General features: G+C 38.1%; 1 protein-coding gene across 6 annotated transcripts in view; it reads left to right on the top strand.

Annotated features, from left to right (window-relative positions):
- The first annotated feature begins 2,672 nt into the window (after positions 1 to 2,672).
- The window catches only part of LOC143032005 (uncharacterized), a 529,471-nt gene continuing 510,413 nt past the window's right edge, over positions 2,673 to 21,730 (top strand). The window contains exons 1-6 of one of the 6 annotated variants that reach the window (XM_076196460.1): positions 2,700 to 2,742; positions 6,949 to 6,997; positions 14,989 to 15,132; positions 15,314 to 15,420; positions 16,259 to 16,406; positions 20,482 to 20,547. The gene's annotated coding sequence lies outside the window, so the exon portion shown is untranslated. Of the gene's footprint in view, positions 2,743 to 6,948; positions 6,998 to 14,988; positions 15,133 to 15,313; positions 15,421 to 16,258; positions 16,407 to 20,481; positions 20,548 to 21,730 lie in introns of all 6 variants that reach the window. The other 5 variants (XM_076196459.1, XM_076196461.1, XM_076196463.1 and 2 more) reach the window with 5 other exon arrangements.

Here is a 21,730-nt window from a genome sequence, read left to right as displayed (position 1 = left end):
GACGACATCCAAGAACAAGTTTTCATTTGTGGAGGAGGAAACATAGTCCACTACGGCTTACCTTCTTCCAGAAATGGAGAAAAGTCTTCAAACGTGATAAGGAGGGAGAAAGCCTATAATTCTAAAGAATTGTCCGAGACAGTGGAGAGAGCTCTCCCTCTATTAAACAGAGAGCAGAAGATTTGTTACGATAAAATCATTGAAAGTGTTGGTTGTGAGACGGAAAACAAAAGCAAAGCGTTCTTCTTAAATGCACCTGGTGGGACAGGAAAGTCCTTCCTTTTGAATCTTCTTCTAGACACAGTTCGTTCGAAGAGTAAAGTGGCTTTAGCTGTGGCTTCTTCGGGTATAGCAGCTACTGTCCTTCACGGGGGAAGAACTGCCCATAATATGTTCAAGATACCACTGATGGAACATAACGAAAGAAAAACATGCAACATAAAGCACAAGTCCGAACTAGCTCGATTGCTTCTTATGTCTTCTTTGATTGTGTGGGACGAAGCAGTGATGGCAAATAAGAACACAATCTCAGCCCTGGATATCACTTTGAGGGACCTTTCCGGTCTTGATATTTTCATGGGAGGAAAGACGTTCGTTTGTGCTGGAGACTTTAGACAGATATTACCAGTTGTAAGAGGAGGAGGAAAGAACGACGAGTTGAACAGTTGTCTGAAATCAAGTTACTTTTGGCCTTTCTTCGAAGAGTTAGAACTGATAAAGAACGTTCGACTTAAGAGTGAAGACGAAGAAAACATAAACTTTGCAGAGAAATTATTAGAAGTTGGAGAAGGAAAGTACAAAGAGTGTCACTTCGGAGAAGGTTTCGGGGTGTTAGTTGACAGCAGAGAAGAGTTAGTTGAAAGAGTGTACAGAGGAATGGGAGAGAACATATTTAACGTCTCTTTCTTTGACAAGAGAGCTATAATATCTCCCACGAACAACGACGTCAAAATCATTAACGAGTTTGTGTACAATAAAGTGATTGGTAAGAAAGTGGTTTACATGAGCGTAGATGTCGGTTGTGAATCAATAGAAGGGATGGACGTTCAGGCGTCAGTTTTCAATTCTATGGATAGGCCTTCCATTCCTCCACACAAATTAAGGTTGAAGGAAGGAGCAATTGTGATGGTTATGAGGAACATTTGCCCTCCGAAAATCTGTAATGGGACTAGAGTTATGGTAACAAATTTGAGAAGGAACGTTATTGTTGGAAAGATTTTAACTGGTGTGTACAGGAACACACAGATCTTACTTCCTAGAGTTACTTTAGAGGCAACAGACACCCCTGTAGCCTTCAAGAGATACCAGTTCCCTGTCAAACTCTGTTACGCTATGACAATAAATAAGTCCCAGGGGCAGACGTTTGAGAAATGTGGTGTGCTACTGGATTCATCACAGTGCTTCGCACACGGTCAACTATACGTAGCGTGTTCTAGAGTTACAAGCCACGATTCCCTCATAGTTTTTCCAGGATATACAAAGAAAGGGGAAGAATACGAGTTGAGACCTTGGGTGAATTGCGTTTATGAAGAGGTGTTCTGTGATGTGGATAAAAGTAAAGTTTCTTCTTTGGAGGATTTAATCTTTGAAGATAACTCTGAAACCTCAAGGATACCAGAAGAGGAACCCGATCAATCCATAGTCAGCATATCACGTTCTGTGTTCGAGAAAACAGAAGGAGAAGTAGCTGCGATGATCTTACCAGAAGAACTCTTCGAAGAAGAGAACTACTTGAGTCGAGGGGAAATGGTGGATAAAATTGAAGAAATCGAAGAGAAGATTGGAGAGAAGATTGAGGAGGAGATTGAGGAGAAGATCGGAGCTAAGGATACCAAAAACGAAGAAAGATTTGAAAAGATTGTCTACGAAATAGATGAGATTAAAACCATGTTGAAGGATTTCGTAAAGAGAAAGAATAGCAGCGAAGAAGAGGACAGCGAAGAAGAACTCACACCCAAGAGAAAAAAGAAGAAACTACATTAAATGTATAGTTCTAAGGTGTTTTTAAGTAAAAGGCAGATGAAAATCTTTGGTTTTATTAACTTTTTTATGTGTATCATCAATGCCCGAAGGGCTGGGTGCGAAGCACCCACGGGCGGAGCCCGCCTCGCCGAAGGCCAAGCACACCTGGCGTAGCCAGGTCCGGCGGAGCCGGGTGCTTGTAGTTGTCAATATTAAAAATATCGCATATGAGCGGACCGGAAAGAGAAACTCCAGGTTTTTAATGTTCCTAATGATACATCTGTCTAAGTTATTCAGAGTTTGAAAACTACTATTTTCATATTATACCTGTTCCTCTATCGTCTTTAAATAGAAACATATTCCTACCAGTAGTCTGTATTTCTGGGCACGTGGTTGTAAGTAGTATCAACTGTAAAAATAATGTAATTATTCCGCTCAAAATAGGCCTAACTAAAGCTAGGCCTCGATCCCTATCATCAATATGTCATCATGCAGTCGATCGCGGGGATCCTATTGACGACTCGGAGGGTGCCGATCAAATCTGACAGTTTCCGAATGTGGTAAAGCATGCTACGTATTTTCCACCTCTAGTCCTACAGTTGTTTAGTCACAGGTTTTTTCATATTTTGAAATACCTTTATGTTGACATTTGATTTCAAACCTACGCGAAATCATGTAATTTGTTAAACTGTTCGAATCGCGCTACCAAACCACAGTCCGCCAGTGCGCCATTTTTTGGAACAGTCCGTTAGAGTGAACTGCTTCAGCACGTCAAATTCTGTAAGTTTTCTCTGGTAAAGTAATGGACGTCTTGCCTTGGGATCATCCTTTTGACGATTCATCGTAGTTTACTATATGTTCTGATTTGAATTAGTCCTGTTTATACCTTCATGATCGAAGCCTGTGTCTTCCATGCGTGCAACGAGACTTGGTAATGCTTGCTCAGCGCGAGTGTAGGCATGCAAGGTTATGTAGGCCGAATGATTAGTCACACTGCTATGATTGCTGTTGGAGAGTACGTACATTCACACTACGTAAACAACTATTTAGGTCTAGCGTTCTAGTTTTAACATGTTTATGTAGGGATGCATGTAGCCTAGGCCTAGGTCACCCTGATTAATGCTGACTGCTGTGTGGTACAGAAGAAAGCCCCCCCCATCCATTCATCCATCCATCCATCCATCCATCCATCCGTGCACTTGATTTCAAGCTATTTTATAATTTTGGGCTAGTCACTGGGATTAGGCATCTCTGCCTTAAACTTAAAGACAGACAGTGAGATTGGATCAATGGTGTTTGCAGTATAGGTGCTAGGCCTAAATCTAGCATGCCAAGGCTTGGGTTTTTATATATTAGATATTTTGTTGGCATACGTACATGACTATATTATTGGTTTGCATTTGGATTTAGAGCCAGTTTTTAAATTGAAAATGGCCGAGTTCAAACCTGTGTCCTATTATTGAGTATAGGACTCATCGTAGAAGGAATCATTTTAGCTGGTGTTTCACAGCATCTTCTGGAAATTGCTGATAGCTGTAAAAATAATGATAAAAGTGAAATGCCTTTAGTTTTTACCATCCCTGCTGTATCTGAATATAGTCTGGACAGCTGCGAGAGCATTGCTGATGATCATTCACTTTGTTTTGTTCAAGAAGGTTTTGATCATTTAAACAGCCATGACGTATAATAGTGGAAGTACTGGCACGACTGGTTCCTTGCATGATTACATTTCGACATATGAGAATGCAGTTGGCTATTCGGTTGGTGATATGGGTGACCTTGACAATGGTTATGCAGGAAGTTTGTTAATCAAATTTTCAGATGAAATTTTTTATTCTTCATCTGACTCGGAGGACGAAGTGGGAGAAACTGAATGTATCCGTAAAAATTTGGCAGAATGGCCTGGGCCCGTAAATTTAAAATTTCACACATTGCCCTGTATTCCCTTCTTGGCATATTATGGAAAAGTCATCCTGACCTTCCCAAAGACCCAAGAACATTAATGCGCACTGAGACAGTAACAGATATGAGAGAGGTTGCTGGTGGGTCATACTATGATTTTGGTTTGGAACCAGGAATAATTTCATGATTGAAAATGTATCCATCATTGGCAGCTCAAACTTTATCACTTCAGCTTAACATTGATGGGTTGCCAATATGGAAGAGTTCACCTGATCAGTTCTGGCCTATTTTAGGCATGCCAGAGCATCCAGTTCACAAAGACCCATTTATTGTAGGGTTGTTTTATGGTTCTTCTAAGGCCAAATGATCCTCCTTCTGCATTCTTGAAACCGTTCATTGAAGATATGAAACTTGTCCAACGTGAAGGTGTTACATTTGATGGTAGTCATACCAGTTCATATTTCAGCATTCATTTGTGATGCACCAGCCCGAGCCTTTGTTAAGAACTGTAAGGGGCATTCTGGTTATAGTGGCTGCTATCAAAGATGCAAACAAGTCAGTGTCTGGTTGAAGATGATGACATTTCTGGTACTAGATGCTCCCCACAGGACTGACTATGAATTTGAAGAGCATCAACTTGGCCTATCACCCCTTGTAGACCTCTCTGAATTTCCACCTTGTGTGCCTTGGTGTCACTAGATGACTGCTTAATCTTTGGTTCAAAAGTCCTCGAAGTGTTAGGTTAGGTTCAAGGACTGCTGCAGTTTTGTCAGACTTGTTATGCAATGTGGGGAACTATGTTCCTAGAGAGTTTGCCAAAAAACCCAGACCAATTCAGGAGAAGGATTGTTGGAAAGCTACTGAATTTCGTCAGTTCTTACTTTATACGGAGCCTGTTGTTTTAGCTGACGAGCTACCTGATGAGATGTACAAAAACTTCCTTTTGCTTTCTGTTGCTATCTACATTATGTTGAGTCCTTCACTTTCATTGCAGTACTCTAATTATGCCCTTGAGCTCAGTCTATTGTTTGTACAAAATTTTTCAGACATGTATGGTAAGGATCAAATTGTCCATAATGTGCATGAAGATGTCAGGTTGTTTGGCATTTTAAATAATGTCTCAGCCTTCCCACTTGAACACTTCCTTCAGAAGTTGAAGAAGTTGGTTCGAAAACCCAAGTTCCCTCTTCAGCAGGTTATTCGAAGCCTTTCTGAGTACAGCATGTTCTGCAATTCACCCAAGGAAGAACAGGCAGCTGTTACTGGTAAAAGAGATAAAAAGCATTTTGCAGGCCCTATTCCAGCTGGTTTTTGTTGCAGTGTTCATTACAAAGAAGTACATGCGAGTCTAGGCAGCAACCTAGGATTGATTTCAACATACCAGGGTAGCAACTGCATCAAGGTTGGAAACAATGTCGCAGTTGTTAAGAATATCCTTCAGAATGAATCTTGCTACTACCTTATTGTAAACAAGCTCACCAAGAAAATAGCAAATACTATTTACACAGTAATGGTTACAAATGAAGTAAAAAAAAAAAAAAAGTATTGAACTAAAATAATAATCATATACAAGGCCGAAAATATCAATCAATATATAATTCTAAAAATATATAAAATACAATAAAATGGCAACAATAGCTATCGCTTCGATTTTTAATTTTTCAACCGCTCAATAGATGGCGTTAAAACCCCAATAGTCTAGCGGTATTTGGCATTAATTCTGGCTACATATTTTTGCTAAACACCTTACGAACCCTTCCTGTCTTTCTTTTATAGTCTTTGGTTACATGTTTATGGATGGATATCTTTAAATTTTAAAACTTTTCATTTACCTGGATGGGCAAAATTCTCGTCTATTATTCATGTTATTGGTAAACATCAATGTGATATCAGAGCATGCATGCCCGTTTATAAAAAATGCATTTTGTGAACAATAGTGTCAGTACATGTATGTGCCCGGTATATGATGTACATGTACCTTTGATGAATCTGAAGAGCACTTACATATTTTTATCCCTCTCCCAATATAGGCCTATACTAAGTCTGTTGGTTAGAGTAGGTGCATGTAAAAATTGTGTGTTTACGTGTAATGGAAGTTAGTAGTTTCAGCTCTCAGTATCTCCAGACATGCCATCTGGTCATTTTTTCACCATTGTCTGTCATTTTTGTCTTCACTACTGTGGTGATATGGACACTTGGGTTAATTTTCACAACCTAAATTGCAGGGTTGGACTCTAGTTGATAACTAAAATTTTGTAGGAGCCATGTGATATAGGCCTAGATCATCACAATGCCTTTGAATGTTGCTGTATATGATAAATTGCTTGGAGTCACTTGAACAAGAATGAAACTTCTTAGTCCTCATCCATTATTTCTCGGTTTTGGTGCTATACATGGAAGGTGAAGTTGTCAAATTTCCATGTTTATTGATAGTTGCAAGTAATCTGACAGCGGGTACCTTTCTGTATTGTAGGTGAAGATAAAATGTATTCTGTAGTGGTATTTGTGGATGAGGTTAATGTAGACATGGTCCCAACAAAATTGATCTTTGCAAAGGAGAAAAAGTCATATTGTTACTGGCCGAGCAAACATAGAGAATCGAAATTGCGCAGGGCGGCAGTACGAGAACAGGCAGATCCGTTACAAGGATGGGAAACGTATGAAGTAAGGGTTATTCATCAAGCATGTGAGTTGAATAGATTCAGTTGTGTTCCTCATGTTGTACACTTGTTGTATGCAGGGGTAGGTTTTTGATATACATTACACATGGTACATGTAAATGCACTACCTTGGCCTTCAGAAAAGATTAGACATAGGCATAGCTTTAAAAACAAAGCTTCATGAAGTTGGCCATTTGGCAATTACTTGAGTTACTGACCCATTGGCATTGCAAGGTAGTCTGAAGGTTGTGTTACATGTAGGGCCTGACAGTAATACGTTGTATTCACCACATTGCAAGACAATGATCTGGCCACAGTTCATTTCCTGACAAGTGACAGTTTCATGACATTGAGATTGTATCATTATCTTTAATAACATAGTATCCAATTTATTTTAAGCCTTTCAATTTGTCTTTATTTTAAGGCAACTACGAGGCATGTCGGAAAAACCATGGAGGAAGCAGAGGAATGAGGCAAGTTCACAGCCTATTCGTGTTTATACCAATTTTTAATCAATCATGACATTTGGTTGAATACTCGGTCATAAAACGATTACCAGATATAGAATATAATTTGTAATCTCTAATGAATTTGTATATCATATATAGAATGAATGTGGTGTTTATGGTTTTATAACAAAACTATACTATTACTCTCCAGGAGTGTGGTAGACAATAAAGATATGCAGAACAGGTTTCTTTTAAGTCTTTAAGATGAAAAAAGTGATTGGATTTTGAGAAAATTGCAATTCAACATTCAGGCTGAAAAATTGTAAAAAGGAATAGATTCCAGAGTCGCACAAACACGGATATTTGACATGAAACTTGTTTTTCAGTAACTCCTAACCTAACATAACCATTCTATAGGAGAAATAGATCTTTCAGATGCCAAAAGAAAAGGATAAGTTCCAGAATCATGCAAACATGGATATATAACATGAAATCTACAATACCCAATAGCTCCTAACCTAATATATTCTAGCCTAACCTAACATAATCATCCTATAGAAAAAAATCATTTTAATGGGAAAAAAAACCTGTGTAAAACGCATATGTGTGATACTGGAATAGAACTGGATTGTCTTTACCAGGGGTGCTGTGATCATTTTAAAAGATGCCAGAAACCAGCAGGACTTACCAAATCCTGCCATCCCCATTATCATTGTTTCTATATCCAGTGGGCCCAATGTATGTCACTCAATGATTCCATATGGTGTGCACTAGCTAGTGACCATAGAATAAGTATAATCATCAAGCAAATAAAGATGTCTATTTTTTTCTGGAACTACTCACCTATATAACAATAGAAAATTAAATATTCACTTTTGTAACTTGTAATACATCAATGTAGTATATGCTTTTCTTGGTGGAGATCAATAAGAAAAAAATGTTTTAAGCAAATACACCACTGAGTGGAGTTGTGACAATAGGTTCGAGATGCCATATTGTCTTCTCTCCAGTCCTGTCAGTGTTGTCAGTTTGACAGACAATGGTGCTGATGGTGTGTACCGGGTGTTCTCCCTCTCCAAGTGATGTCACCAAGCTACATATTTTTAAAACAGTGCCAAGGAACTGAGATGTAGTTCAGTTCGAAGCTTTAAGATTCGTTTAGATAAACATTTAAGCAAGGTGCTGTAATGACTGCCATTTATTTTATATTATTTGATTATTTGTTTGTTATTATTTGTCTTATTTGCTTGATTTCCATATTTATTACTTATCAGTTTATTATTACTATTTACCTGTTTGTTTATTTAACTATACCTGTGTATTATTTATTATTATTTATATTAGTATAATTTTTATTTTATACATTTTTTTTGCATACGACCTAATTATGGACCAAAAGGTCTCCAGTTCGCATGCTCCACCTTTGTAATCCTTTGTAATCCTTCATGATTTTCTTCAAGCTATGAAACTCTACCCCTATCAGTCAAATCGGATGACAAAACGGGCCATCAACATCCCTGATGATGACAACGACCTTGATGACCTCTAGAATTACGTGTACCACATTACTAATTGCTGGTTACGTTAGACGAATATATCATACTTTTATTTCTTTGACCTTTGCATCTATCACAACAAAGATGGCATCTCAAGCAGTCATAGTTGTTCTGTTCATTAGTGTGTCACTTGTAGCAATTTTTTCTTTTATTGATTTCTGCCAAGAAAAACATATTGTGTTGATGTATTATAATTTACAAAGTTATTATTTAATTTTCTATTGCTATATTGCATAGATGTGCATTTCTAAAAAAAACAAAAAAAAACAAAAAAAGAGCCACCCACTTGCACAGGATCTCCAGCAGCACTGTATATCTGGTCTTTACACACACACACACACACACACACACACACACACACACACACACACACACACACCTTGTGGCACTGTGGTTAGAGTTCTCGCCTGCCACTACGGCAGTCCGGATTTGACTCCTGCCCAGGGCTGAAATAATTTCAGTATCACTGCACTGCAGGGTGTTACTCCAACTCTTGTGGGTGGGGAGATGGGTGTGTGTGCATGTGTTTGCGTGTAAGGTTACAGTATTACCCATAGATCACTCAAATGAGCTCTGAGCTCTCATCCAGGAGGTTAATAACTGTTGATCATGATTCCAACATGTGATTCAAGACCATGGTGAATCATGGAGGTGGTAAACACACACACACACACACACACACACACACCTAGATTGGTCATATATGAGCTCTGAGCTCTCTTCTGGGCGGGAAATAACTGTCGATCATGAGTTCAACACGTGATCCAAAGACCATGGTAAATCACACACACACACACACACACACACACACACACACACACACACACACACACACACACACACACACACACACACACACTTTCAACGAACGGACGGCTTGAAGAATGTTCTGAAGAAAAGTGAAGATTGTGGATCCCAACGCAAAGAGAAGTGCCTTTTTGTATTTGCAGGGTGGGGGGAAATTGCTCGTGGGGTAGTGGGAAAGTAAGGAAAGAGGAGAGGGGGAGGGATTGCTGGGGAAATGGAAGGTAATGAGGAGGTGGAGGAAATGGCCCTGACGGGCCGCCGAAAGGTAGACAAACGACCCCAAGACGAGTTGGATGATGACGACATGTCTAATAGGAATGTGAAGATTAGAGGTATAGATAGGAGCAATATAGCAGAAAGTGATGAGAATATTTTCAAGGGATTTAAAGAGAGTGGGGGGGACACAAACCCCCCCCGACTGACAAGACTAGAGAAGAAGGTTGATAAGGTGATCGAGGACTTGGAGAGTAGGTTAGGTCATATGAACACCATTTTACAAAGGGTTGAAAGATTGGAAGAACTGGAAAAGGCGAATAAAAACTTAACTGATGAAATAGAAGACCTAAAAAGACAGTTAAGAGAGGTAAAGGTGGAGAATGAGGAATTGAAGAAGAATAGTAAAGAAAACAGAGAAACGATAGCTAAAGAAAGTAAAAATTGGAAGAAAACCCAAGAAGGAAATAAGATTTCATTCACTGACATAGTCAAACAGCAATTGAAAGAACATACTGAAGACTCAGTTATTAAAGTGATGAGACAAAAGGAGAATATAGTAAGGGATTTAGCAGACAAGAAGAAATGTATAATTATATTAGGAATGGAAGAGAAACACAACACAGATAGAACCACAAGAATCAAAGAGGAAAATGAAAAAGTAAGCCAATTACTAGAATCAGTTCAGGAAGATGAGCCAGAAATTATGAAACAAATCGAAGAGAAATTTAGACTCGGAAAGTATAGCACAGACAAGACCAGACCAATTAAGATTAAATTCAAGTCACAAACAACGGCAGAGAATATCTTATCCAAAACAGGGAAACTAGCAACAAGTGAACAATACAAAAAGATATGGATAAAAAGAGAAATGAATAAAGAGGAAAGAGAGGAAGAAAAGCAGAAAAGACTGGAAGCTAAGGCAAAAAACGAGAACAGAACGGAGTCAGAGAAAGAGAGATTCTATTGGAGAGTAGTGAACATGAAACTAAGGAAGTTCGACATACAAAAGAAAAACATAAGGGAAACAGAGAACACAATGGAAGTGGCAGAAAACTAAGAGTGTCTTACACAAATATAGATGGATTAATAACAGGATTGAATGAGCTGAATGATTATTTGAAAGAAAAAGAACCGGACATAATGGGAATTGTAGAAACAAAATTAAAAGGCCCACTACCACCCAACAGTGTAGGACATGATGCATACAATTATTGGATTAGAAACAGAGAGAAAAAGCAAGGGGGTGGAGTTATGTTCCTGACTAAGAAGGATATAAACGTGAAAGGTGTCATATATGGAAAGAATACAGTAGAGATGATTATGATAGAAGTGGAAGACAGAGATAAGAAGAGCAGAAAATTTGTGATCAATTATGTGCCTCCGAAAACAGCCTCATGGGAGGAGAGTGAATATAAAAGTATGTTAGAGGACACAAAGATAGCATTAACTAAAATAATGGAAGACGGAGGAAGAATAGTTATGATGGGCGACTTTAATTGCAAAGAAATCTGCTGGGAAGAAATGACAGTAAAGAGTGGTGATGACTCATGGGGAAATGCTCTACTTGAGATGATTACTGACCATTCAATGACACAATGGATACAAGAGAACACTAGGTATAGAAATGAAGAAGAACCATCGAGGCTAGACTTAATAATTACATCTGAACCTAGAATAGTGGACAAGATTGAATATAAAACACCAATAGGTAAAAGTGACCACATATTGATTGAACTGGAACTTAATGAAGAAAAATATATGAAAAGAAATGAACAATATAGAAAAGGAAGAATGATGTATGAAAAAACAAACTTTGATAAAATAAGAGAATTCTTCCAACAAGAAAACTGGGAAGAAATATACAAAGAAGAAACATCAGTGGAAGAGAAATGGAATATTTTGACAAAAATTTACAAAAAAGGAGTGGAAAAGTATGTCCCAAGACAAAAACAAGAAAAAGAATATGTAAAATGCTGGTACAACAAAAGTTGTAGGGAGTTAAAAGACAAAAGAGACAAAGCCTGGACCAGATGGAAAAAAGACAGAAGACCTGAAAAATGGAAAATATATACTGGTTATAGAAATGAATATGTACAAAAGTGCAGAGAGGAAAAAAGAAAATATGAAAAAGATGTTATAGAAAAGTGTAAAGATCAACCAAAACTATTCTACAGATTTGTAAACAATAAACTGAAAAACAAACAAGACTTGGAGAAATTGAGACAAGGAGGAGTTGAATACACTGAGGAAATGGAAATGGCAGAAATTATGAACAAACATTTTAAATCAGTGTTTACAAGGGAAAATATACAACCTGAAGAGATTGAGTGGAAGGAAAAAGTCCCCGCTATGGAAGAAATAGAAGTAACAAAGAATGAAATATTGACACACTTGGGTAATTTTGATGTCAGAAAATCGCATGGGCCAGATGAAATAGCAAACTGGATTCTGAAAGAATGCAGGAATGAACTGGCAGACAAAATACATAGCATAATAAGCAGTTCCTTAAAAGAAGGAAAAGTTCCAGAAGATTGGAAAAAAGCAAATATAGTACCTATATATAAAGGAGGAAATAAAGAAGAACCTACCAACTATAGACCAGTCTCTCTAACAAGTACAATAGCAAAAATTTGTGAAAGAATTATCAAAAGTAGATGGGTAAAATACTTGGAAAAAAACAACGTACTAAATCCAAGCTAATTTGGATTCAGACAAGGACGGTCATGCGTCACCAATTTAATATGTTTCTATTCAAGGCTAATAGATATAATACAAGAAAGAGATGGATGGGCTGATTGTGCATTTCTAGACCTAAAAAAAGCTTTTGACAAAGTACCACATAAGAAGTTGCTTAAGAAATTAGAATATGAAGGAGGAATACAAGGTAAATTGCTAAATTGGATGGAAGACTTTTTGCAAGAAAGAAAAATGAGAGTAGTGATAAGAGATCAGCACTCAAAATGGAATGAAGTAATAAGCGGTGTCCCGCAGGGAACAGTTCTGGCCCCAATAATGTTTGCTATATATATTAATGATATGGATGAAGGAATTGAAAGCTATATAAGCTTCTTTGCAGATGATGCAAAACTACTGAAAAGAGTGAAAACTGAAGAAGATTGTGAATCACTACAGAGAGATCTAAATAAAGTACAAGAATGGAGTAGGAAGTGGGAGATGGAGTTCAATACAAAAAAGTGTAGTATAATGGAATTTGGAAAAAGCAAAAACAGAATAACAGGATCATATAATTTGGGAGAAGAAGGAATAAAAAAAGTAGAAAATGAGAAGGACCTGGGAGTCATTGTTATGAATAATATGTCACCTGAGAAACATATAAATAAGATTTTTGGAGAAACTTATAATTTAATAAGAACAATCAAAGTGGCATTTACATACCTGGATGAAGAAATGGTGAGGAAAATCCTAATCACCCTGATAAGACCAAGATTGGAATATGCAGCAACGATATGGTCACCAAGTACAAAAAAAATGTATAAAAAAACTTGAAAGAATACAAAGAGCAATCACAAAACTGGCACCAACACTCTCAAAACTATCATATGAAGAGAGACTACAAAAACTTAAACTACAGACACTAGAGCAAAGAAGAGAGAGAGGAGATTTGATAGCTATTTACAGAATCATGAAAGGCATAGAAATTACTGATAGAGAGAATCTGATAAAATGGGATGACAGAAATACAAGAGGACACGGAAAGAAAATAAAAAAAGACAGCTATAGAAGAGATTTGAAAAAGAACAGCTTTCCTCACAGAGTAATAGACAGTTGGAACAAGTTAGATGAGAAAGTGGTGTGTGCAAAAACAATACATGAATTTAAAAATAGTTTAGATAAAATGAGATATGAAGACGGGACCCCACGAGCATAGCTCCCCTTCCCGTAAAATACAACTAGGTACAACTAGGTAAATACACACACACACACACACACACACACACACACACACACACACACACACACACACACACACACACACACACACACACACACACACACACAGTTGTAAACCATTATAAATTTCCAAAGTGGTCAAGTCACCCATAGGCAGCTCAGGGAATGGTTTCAAACAGAAACTGTACGATTTATGTTTACTATAAACTGGCAATTTACCAACATGGGTAAGTGCCACCCTGGGGCGAGTTGAAAAGTGCTGAACCCCCCCCCCCCCCACACACACACACCACCACCACCACTATCACCACCTTCCACATCTGATGGTCACTAGTACGACTCACTTGTAAGATTCATCCACAAAACAATCTTCATACTCACAACTCATGATAGATAAATCCTGCATTGAAAGTGCATTACGGTAGTGGGAATTTGCTTTACCTTCTTTTCACCAAAAGTGCCCCCCCCCCAAATCCCGCCTCAGGTCATTGCCCCCCCCCCAAATCCCGCCTCAGGTCATTGCCCCCCCCCCCAAATCCCGCCTCAGGTCATTGCCCCCCCCCCCCCCCCCAACATCCTACCTCAGGGCATTACTCCCTGCCCCTCCCTTTGTTGGGGCCCTGTAAACTGGTGCCAGAGAGTTGTATCCATAGTGAACACAACATGGGGAGTATTGCGCAGACTGCTGTCATATATGTTTACAGTCCTCTCATTTTATCTCATAATGAGCTCTGACTGAATGCCCCCAGGAGGACATATGCATTGTGGTGAGCAGTAGGCTGGTCTAAACCATACAAATACACATCCTCTCGTACAAGGGATATTTTCCTTGCTGTTACTATGTTGTGGGAGTTATTTGATTTAGCTGGATACAAAGGGAATAAAGATTCAGTTAGATTTAAGGCAGGTGGTTGTGAATGAATGCAAAGTAATGGTACAAGATCCATTTTAACATTCTTGTAAGTTTTGACTAATTCATTGCATAGTGATGAATATGTTTATGTTAAAGATAATTCTTCTTTCCAGGCATTCTACCCATCATTACTCGTTTTAGAGTTCTATGGTCCTCCATAAGTGCCACATGTCCAGTCCATCTCAGTTTTGCTCTGCTTATAAATGTTAAAATGATAATGAAGAAAATTAAACTAAAGGCTGTATGTAAAGATGACACCCCCCCAACACATGCTGTTCCACAACTGCAGGTTCACATATTCTTATATTTTGCATACTCATAGATGTAACAGTCCACATTTTGTGTCAAAAATAGTTTCTTTTAAATGATTTTTGATCGTTTAGAGGGTGTTGAGAACTATTTTGGCACCTTCCAATGGTTATTACCTTTTTTTTGTTCGTTGCTTTGAAATTACTCTCATAAATTCCACATTGATGTGGGTCCTGTGTACATCGTATTGAGATCAATCAATTGGTCTCTCTCTCTTGCAGAAGACCCATGGTCATGAGGCAGCCATTAACAGCCTCCATCCAATATGGACCAACAAGTTTTGCAAATGTTACATTTTTCAGGGCACATGAAGAATTGTCACCCCAGAACACCCACATGAAGAATTGTCACCCCAGAACACCCACATGAAGAATTGTCACCCCATGAGATCCCACCTGAAGAATTGTCACCCCAATATGCCAAATATCAACAGTGGAATAAAGATTGTTAGTTTAGGTTGATTGAGGGTTGTGCTTATTGTTATCAACTTGTACAACTGAATAATCGTAAACCCAGAATGGCCCACATGAAGAACTGTCACCCTGTCAAAGACTGGGGTGACAATTCTTCATGTGATCCCATTTTTCTTTATGTTATCCATTGGAGACAGTTTTTGTTTTATTGCAGAGATCATATTGAGAAGGATTTGATCAACTTTGCCAATGACAACCCTGGCGTGGTGTTGTACCTAAAATCTCGGAAGCATTGATCACCTTGCATCAAGGCAGAGTACTGTAAGTTTGACTTTTGCAACAGGTATAGCCTCTTTTACATTGGAGCTTAAACTCAGGAACCTGTAGCAGTGGCAAACCTAAGACCCTCATACTCCTGGAACAGTAACAGTTCTCCCCCCTAATCCCTTGTAATAAAAACAGTTACCTACATTATTGAAAAAGTAATTTTCTTCCCTTTGAAGAGCTGGAGTTCTTCTTAGCTTAATCAAATTTACTGGTGTTAGCCTGAATTAAAGATTTTATATTTAATGACATTCGCAGAGAATTCACTTCTAAATGCCTGCCTGCACACCAATGTTCCCTCTTAATTCTTTGCTGTGAGTGAGCACAGAAATTTGGTTGTGTGCAAATTTTGCCTTCTTTGCAAAGTATGTGTGTACTTATGTGGGTCACCATACTGACTGCAGAACACAATACAAAGGATCTCAAGACATGATTTTATGAAATTGACAAATTCTCAAAATTACCTTTTGTTTTAAATTGTTATGAAATTATACAATTAATTTCTTTAATTAGAAATTTTCAATTTCATCTTGAAAACCTTGTGTGCACATATATTTTCCTTTGTGTACTATTTGTAAAACGTGTGTGCATGCACATGCACACAGCTTAGAGGGAACATTGCCCTGCACCCCACTTGTCCTGCAGCATAGTAATTGAGCAAGCAAAGAAATCGATTTACAATTTGATTATGACTGAGACATATTTTTAAAGGAAATGTATCTAGAATATACAACCTTGACAATTTGTTTGTTGATTTATTATTATTATCATTATTTTTTTTTTTTTTTTTTTTTGTCTACTCATGGCATATTACTAATTAGATCTATGGTTTCAGTAAATGGAGGAGAGGAGTATATAAACACCCATGACCTGAATGGGGAGGAGCTAGTTGCAAAATGGGCCGAGTACATGCGTGGGTGATCAGGGTACCCAGTGGAGCGTCTCCTCAAATATCAACACCCAGATTCATTTCTCAGTGTGATGTATGTTTGCCATTTAGTCACTTTTTTGTCTTTTTTTTCCCCATTTTTTCCAGGCTTTATCTCTTCAATCTTTAGCATCGCTACACTTTTTATTATAACACTTTATGTAAGCCCTTTTGTTGTTTCTGCTTAGGTACAAGTTTCTTTGTTCCCTCCTTATATTTTTCTCTAAAAAATGTTCCATTTCTCTTCCATCTTTGTTTCATCATTTGAAAATTTTCCCAGCTAGCATTTTGAATTTTTTTCCAAGTTTTACAAAGTCAGTTTTGTTATACTCTTCAATCCACCAAGGCATTTACTCGCTTCTCTCAATCTATATTCTACCTCCACCTTCACTCCACCTTTTCCTGAGGAATAGACATTTGGGAATGGATGCTAAGAGGAGACTGTATGAAGGAGTGATTGTGCCAACAACACTGTATGGGGCAGAGACATGGAACATAAGAGAGAAGGAGTTTGAATGTGTTTGAGATGAGGTGTCTGAGAAGTATGATGGGGGTTACTAGGCTAGATAGAGTGAGTAATGAGGGGGTGAGGGGAAGAATGGGGGTGGAAAGGGACTTGGGAGATAGGGTTGATGAAAGAGTATTAGGATGGTTTGGACACATGGAAAGAATGAGTGAAGAAAGACTAGTAAAAGAGGTATGGAAGGCAGATGTGGAGAGAGTGAACATGAAGGGACGTCCTAGGATGAGGTGGATGGATGGGGTGAAGGGGGCTTTGGGGAAGAGGGGAATGTCTGTAGAGGAAGGACGGGAGAGGACAGAAGACGGGTGAATGGAGAATGGTTGTACAGGTAGTCGTCGACTTACGACCGAGTTTGGTTCCGACAGACAGGTCGTAAGTCGATCTGGACGCAAGTCACTTTATATATATATACAGTATATATTACCCTTTAAATATTTTTGTTACTGTGTATATATATATATATACAGGTAAACGTCGACTTACGATGGCATTAGGTTTCGATAGAGCCATCGTAAGACGATTTCATCGTAAGTCGATCCCCAATTTGTGTATCACTCTGTTCCGTGGTCACTGTACCTAGCCTACCTGTATATTAACCACCAGAGATACTGAATATAGCCTATTAAACATGTACAGTAGTTTATTTAATTATTTTTATCCTTTTTACCATATTCAAACACTATAATATGTATTTTCAGTACGGAACTTAAATCTCGCGGGCAGCAGCCAATGCCAGCCGTACTACGTGACGTAATAATACTCGCATCATAAAATATAGTCACCGCTTATATCGATCGTTCTCTCTTTCACCCGCGAATTTTGAAAACCACAGAGAATGGGATTCAGGACACATTTGAGAGAATGTAAAAACACAGGGGCGACTACAATAAATATAATCAAGACGCCGATATGGCAGCGTCGCGAATCCACTTGCTCCTCATGACGCCTACGTATGCGGCACTGTATGGAAAGGGTTAAATATATCATATTGTCGTCGTCGTCATCGTAAAGTCGAACAATCGTAAGTCGCGGCCATCGTAAGTCGACGTTTACCTGTATATATATATAATATATATATATATATATATATTGTATATTATAGTTAGCATATTGAAATAATCTTAGCATCTTTGAATTATGTTGTACAGTATTTTTTAACCTTTTTGTAGTTTTATCTGATTTTCTTTGGGAAACGTAGCCTAGGCCTAAGCATACTGAAGAAAATCCTATCCTCTTTAACCTATGATATTTAATACTGTATTTTTTAACTTTAATATTATTTTACCATCAGACTTTCTTTAGGAAATGTATGCATACTGAATAAAATCTTATTATCTTTGAGCTACGTTATTTAATATTAATTTTTTTTTTTTTTCTAATTTTCGTTAGGAAACATAGCCAAGGCCTATGCATACTGAATAAAGTCCTGTCATCTTTGACCTACTAATACTTTTTGTTGGTTACATTAAAATCATAGTAAGGCAAAATTAGGAATTTTTTTTATTATTTCAAAACACATTAATTTCGTTTACGTACTGTACCGAAAATGTTGTTATCGACAACAGACTAGGCATAAACAAAGTTTACTGTTACATTTTATTAATCGCAAAACATAAAAATACAAAATGCTGAACCAAACATATTGTTATCGATAACAGACTAGGCATAAGAAAGTTTTACTGTTACATTTTATTAATTGCAAAACATATAAAAATAAAAAATGCAAGGCAAAATGAAGATTTAATTTTATTTCAAAACACATTTTTTTTCGCTTACGTACTGTACTGAACATATCGTTATCGACAACAAACTAGCCTAGGCATAAAAAAAAAGTTTTATTGTTACATTTTGTTAATTGCAAAACATATAGAAATACAAAATGCAATGCAAAATTAGGAAACATTTTACTTCAAAGAAAAAAATTGAAAGAATATTTAGCTGGGTGGGATGCTGACGGTGTCGGCAGCCTGCCAAAACTATCGTACTCGCGTCTCGCGGCGTGCGGAGTAATTGTTCTGCACTGCCAAGCATAACATTGCAGTTCTATTACTCTATTAAATGTTAGATATTATTGCACTATCTCGTGGTTGTAAAGTCGATCAGTCGTAAGTCGCATAGGTCGTAAGTCGACGACTACCTGTATATGAATGATGATGTGATGCATGAGGTGGAATGGACAGGGGGATGGGGGTGAGGTAGTATGTGTGAGCAAAATTTGACGCAGCCCGAAGGGATTCCTCCCCGTCTTCTCCTTTTATGCAAGGGGGGATGGAGAGGGGGGTCGCCGATTTAATGAAGCGGCCTTTCTGTGGATGTGCTGTGTCTTGCGACACTGCTTCTGACCCAGGGCAGTGGACAAGGTGCAGGGATGACCTGTCATCCAGGAAGTGCTAAGTTAAGTGGGAGGATGGAGGGGTGTGGAGTGTATTCAGGGATGGAATGGATGGGAATGATTTTATGCCTTTTCCTTTTTGGCTACCTCCCTTGTAAGGGGGAAAAAGCCTTGGTATATGTATGTAGTTTTGTTATACATTAATCTTCCTTCTCTGTGTTTCTCATTTCTTCTCGCATCATTTTGTTCCTTAAGCTCGAACTCTATTAGTAGGTGGTCACTCTTCCTGGCTCAGAAGTGAATATCTAGTCTCTATGGTTCTTCATTGTGTCCATATCTAGTGTTTTCTTTAACCCATTGTGTCAATGTATAATCAGTGGTCAAATCCAGTAGGACATTGCCTAGAGTTCCTCTCCACCTTTTATTGTCAATTCCTCCCAATTCATTTCCTCTGCATTTTCTTGCAAAATACTGTTAATATTTATATGGCCATTTAGCAAGGATGCAAACACATAATTTTTTGGGTGTGTGAGTAACTGCATACATACAATAGTAATACTTTTCTCAATTTTAGGGGATGGGCTGAAGCCCCTTACCCCCTTGTATAACAAGTGCTTGCACCCATGCTATGTAGGAATGCCAATATTGTAATATTAGGCCCATACCTACCTGTAGATACATGTATTGCTGATTGAATGCTATAAATTTGTTTACTTTGGTTGTAGTGAAGAAATATGAAAATGTGACCCCATACATGATGAGCAGAGTAATTTCAATTTTCTATATACAAGCAGCGGCTTTGCTGCAACTACCTTCGGCAGGTTGCTTGTCCTGTGGCACTTGGTCGCTTTGTTTGTGGGCCATACAATCCACAGATGCGTTTTATTTCTTAGTAGACGGTTTGCCTTCGTCAGATTCAACCTCAGTATTTTTCTGCGTGAAACCTACATTTGGGCAACCTATGTTCTTCATCGCTGTCTTCATCCCTCATCCTCTTCATCATGGTGAAGATCTGATCCAACTTCTCGTGTAGTTCCTTATTTTCCTTCCTCAGTTTGTCCAAAATCTAATCCTTAATATCCTCCAATGAATCTCCAGTGGTTGATGTGTAGATGGTGTCATAGTCTGGCATAATGATCTTGATAGCTTCTTCTATTAGTTTGAATATGTCTTCAGGAATATTGATTACTCCGTGCTCAATTAAAAAAATATTCATGAACAACTTATATACTATATTGTGTGGTCGTTTCATTACTATTTCTCCGTTTTCTTTAGTGGTTCCGGTATAGATAATCAGAGAATCCCTTACGGAAGTGTCTCCCAAACACCGCCACCACTGAGGTAATTTCAGAATCATTTTGAGAGAGTTATGTTCTTGGTTTGAGGTTAGATTGAGCGTTGTGTACGATAGTTTTCTTTTTTGTTTCATTTTTATGCTAAATCACAGCTTTTACCTTTCTTATAGCATATTTGTTGTGAATAACAGTTCTTTTTGATGTTTTGAAAAGTCTGTCTAAGAAATGCATCTGGAAGTTCCTGTGATCAGACTTTGCACCATGTTTAACGAATTTCTTATATCCTGGGAAGTAATGCCGCGTGAACGCCTCTGAATCCTCCTCTATCATATCGTCCGAACACTCCAATCCGTCAAACATGTCATCACTGTATTTGAATTGTTTATCATTCTCTAGAGTTAATTTGAAGGCGATCACCTTCCCTTGGAACTTGCGTATTGACACTTAAACATTAAAGGTCTTGATGTCAGCGTACAACCCAGGGAACATTTTACTGTACTCGTCCCTTAGTCTAGCTGCCAACACCTTATCTTCTTGGAAAGTCTTCTTCGTTATACCCTTGGTAGCTGTTAGCCACTTCCATAGGTACCTGTGTCTAAGCTTCTTCGATGTTTCGTCTCCTGGAATCATATCGGTAGTCGGTATTGTACAGCCAATCACCTTTACGGAAGTGTCCCCCAAACACCGTCACCGCTGAGGTAATTTCAGAATAATTTTGAAAGAGTTATATTTTTATTTATATATTGAAAAACTATTTATTTATGGTGAAACTACAAATTGAAACATCAAAATAAAAATCTATGGTAAAACTAAAAATACAAAATAAAGAATATTTTAGGGAGTTGTTAAATGTGAAGGAGGATAGGGAAAGGTAGTTGTAGTAGGAAGCGCTAAGAAAATGACCATGATGAGTGGAGAAAATGGAGGAGAAATAAGGAAAGATGAAGTGAAGGCAGTTGTTGAGATGATGAGAGCAGGTAAGGCACCTGGGTTGGATGGATGTCATGCTGAATGTCTGAAAAAAGGAGGTAGAGAGATGGACTGGCTGGTGAGGTTATTTAATATTTGATTAAGAGAGGGTAGAGTGCCAGAGGACTGGAGAGTTGCCTGTATAGTTCCACTTTACACGGGAAAAGGGGACAAGTGTGAGTGTAGTAGTTTCAAAGGGATCAGTTTAAGTGTAGTTGGGAAGTCCTATGGGAGGGTCTTGATTGAGAGGATTAGGAGAG

The sequence above is a fragment of the Oratosquilla oratoria genome, chromosome 12 (genome assembly GCF_046742065.1).
Source record: "Oratosquilla oratoria isolate Oo_2021 chromosome 12, ASM4674206v1, whole genome shotgun sequence".
Classification (NCBI taxonomy): Eukaryota; Metazoa; Arthropoda; class Malacostraca; order Stomatopoda; family Squillidae; genus Oratosquilla; species Oratosquilla oratoria.
Note: the sequence above shows the minus strand (reverse complement) of the source record. Positions and strands in the feature narration are given on the sequence as shown.